Raw genomic sequence first — 3,301 nt, forward strand, 5'->3', positions numbered from 1 at the left:
GGCTGGAACAGCGATTTGCGTTGCTGTTCGAACTCCGAGGCCCCCAAGTCTTGTGGGAAGAGAGGCTTGTTTCCACTGTAGGTCATCGAGAGAGAGGTTAAGGGCTTTTTCTAGCATTGATTTCAGTAACCGGTCAAACTCACTTAGTTTTTGGCTACTGTAAGATGGTGAACACCTCAGAAAGTAGGTTACCCTGGGGAGGGACAGACATCTGGTGATGAGGTAGAGTGCATCATGAGCATCAATATCCTCAATCCTCCCATCCATACTCTTAAGGTCGGCGATTTTCTTATCAAGGACCTCATCGATGGCTTTCAACCCCAGGGGAGCTCCTAGGAGTGTGCTGTCTTCAGGTTTAGTTTTATGGATATTTGGCAGAAGACCCTCTATTCTCTCTACGATGCCCTGGTTGAAACATATTATTTCACATTTAGAAGGGTTCAGGGTGAGGCCTAAAACTGCACCTTGCTCCTGGATTTTTCTGATGTCCTCCAGGAGGGAGTCTTGGGAACCAGCTAGGGTACCATCATCCAAGAACCAGATGTTAAGCTCGCTGGACAGGACCTCTGTGACTTGTTTGATGACTAAGCAGAAAAGGAGAGGAGCAAGGGGGTCACCCTGTTCGACACCTTCTCGCGAGTCAATTTCATGTTCGCCAAAAAGTAGCTTAAGATCCATACTGTAGCATGAATGTACAAAAGGGTAGAGGGAAGGGAAATGACTATGAACCGCACGGAGTACAGCATCCCTCCGCACCAAATTGAAGGCATTTTAGAAATATATATATATATATATATATATATATGTATATATATATATATATATATATATATATATATATATATATATATATATATATATATATATATATATATATATATATATATATATATATATATATATTGAAGAACTCTGTAGGGTAAGGCAGGTCCTAGTCAATAACGGCTTCTCCAATGGTTTCATCGAAGACATCATAAGAAGGAAAGTGAAAAGCCATGCAACCTCTGAAGAGACAACTAACACAACACCTATACCCCCTATTAGACTATTTTACAGGAACTTCTTTTCCACAGCTCATAAAACGGAGGAAAGGGTCCTGAAAGATATTGTTAATAGAAACGTTATCCCTACAGACAAAAATCAGAGGATACAACTGACGATTTACTATAAAACCAGAAAAACGGCCAGCCTACTCATGAGAAACTCTCCAGACACAAAACAGAACGCTTTAAAAGAGACTAACGTCGTCTATGCCTTCAAATGCCCACTTGGGGACTGTAAGCTCCAAAAAACCCAGTATATAGGCAAGACAACAACATCTCTTTCTAGGCGTTTAACGATGCATAAGCAACAGGGCTCCATTAAGGAACATATAATCTCTTCCCATAACCAAACCATCGCCAGAGAAATCCTAGTAAACAACACAGAAATCATCGATAGATACAGCGATAGCAGGCGGCTTGACGTTTGCGAGGCACTACACATCAAGAAGTCAACACCAGCAATCAACAGCCAATTATTGCACAACTATATTCTACCCACCTCAAGACTCCGCTCCAATATAGAAGCATCAAGAAATATGGACCAATAGGCTTTCTACAAACACTTCTATTCAATACCCATTGTTTCTGTTCTGTCTTGTGTTGATACTTTTAATACCCTATTAATATCCCCTCTTGTTCTGTCTTGTGTTAATGCCACATCACCCCTCCCACCTCACTCAAATGTAGATATAAAATCAGAGATACGTAAGTTCTAATCAGTTGTGTATTTGTGAAGTCTTTGAAAATGTAATAAGTTTTACGAAACGCGCACGTGTCGCGTCAGACTAGAAATAAAAATGAATTTTGGAGAAGTGATTTTTTATTTACCTCCAACACTGAAGCGTAATGTACGAAAGATTGAGAAAATTCGTGTTAGAATTATTAATCTTACTTTTTCGGTCATATTTAATAATATATATATATATATATATATATATATATATATATATATATATATATATATATATGTCGTACCTAGTAGCCAGAACGCACTTCTCGGCCTACTACGCAAGGCCCTTTTTGCCTAATAAGGCAAGTTTTCATGAATTAATTGTTTTTCGACTACCTAACCTACCTAACCTAACCTAACCCAACTTTTTCGGCTACCTAACCCAACCTAACCTATAAAGATATGTTAGGTTAGGTTAGGTAGGGTTGGTTAGGTCCGGTCATATATCTACGTTAATTTTAACTCCAATAAAAAAAAGTTGACCTCATTCGTAATGAAATGGGTAGCTTTATCATTTCATAAGAATAAAATTAGAGAAAATATATTATTTCAGGAAAACTTGGCTTGGAAAACAGGGACGCCTTAATCCGCCTTAATCCGCTTTGCTCCTGGCAGTATGGGTTCGAGTCACTTCTGGGGTGTGAGTTTTCAGTTGCATATAGTCCTGGGGACCATTCAGGCTTGTTCGTATTTGTGTTCCTCACGTGTGCCCCAAAGAATGAGGTGATTTGATAAAATGCTATGCCCAAGATTACCATCCGAGTGCCGGCGGGGAAGTGGTTCAAATAGCTTCGGCTATCACTTCCTTTTCTCCGGTCGTGATGGTCAAGCGGATTAAGGCGTCCCTGTACATACCAGTTGCATTGCTCCTGGCAGTATGGGTTCGAGTCACTTCTGGGGTGTGAGTTTTCAGTTATATATATATATATATATATATGCAGAATAACCACATATGAAAAATAGAAAATGCTTAACGCGTTTTCGGCTAATTCGCCTTCATCAGAGCAAAGTAGAATGCAAAGTAGAAGCAAAGATTCTACTTTGCTCTGATGAAGGCGAATTAGCCGAAAACGCGTTAAGCATTTTCTATTTTTCATATGGTTATTCTGCATACTTGGATCAGTGTTTTTGTGATCATTGTTGCATATATATATATATATATATATATATATATATATATATATATATATTTATATATATATATATATATATATATATATATATATATATATACATATATATATATATATATATATATATATATATATATATATATATACATATATATATATATATATATATATATATATATATATATATATATATATATATATATATATCTTACTTTTATATATATATATATATATATACATATATATGAGAGAGAGGTTGTGTGTGTCTTGTGTACTATATATCAGTAGTACTGTTGAGCTACCTTATATAAATATATACATATATATATATATATATATATATATATATATATATATATATATATATATATATATATATATATATATATATATAT

Source organism: Procambarus clarkii, chromosome 62 (assembly GCF_040958095.1).
Source record: "Procambarus clarkii isolate CNS0578487 chromosome 62, FALCON_Pclarkii_2.0, whole genome shotgun sequence".
Classification (NCBI taxonomy): Eukaryota; Metazoa; Arthropoda; class Malacostraca; order Decapoda; family Cambaridae; genus Procambarus; species Procambarus clarkii.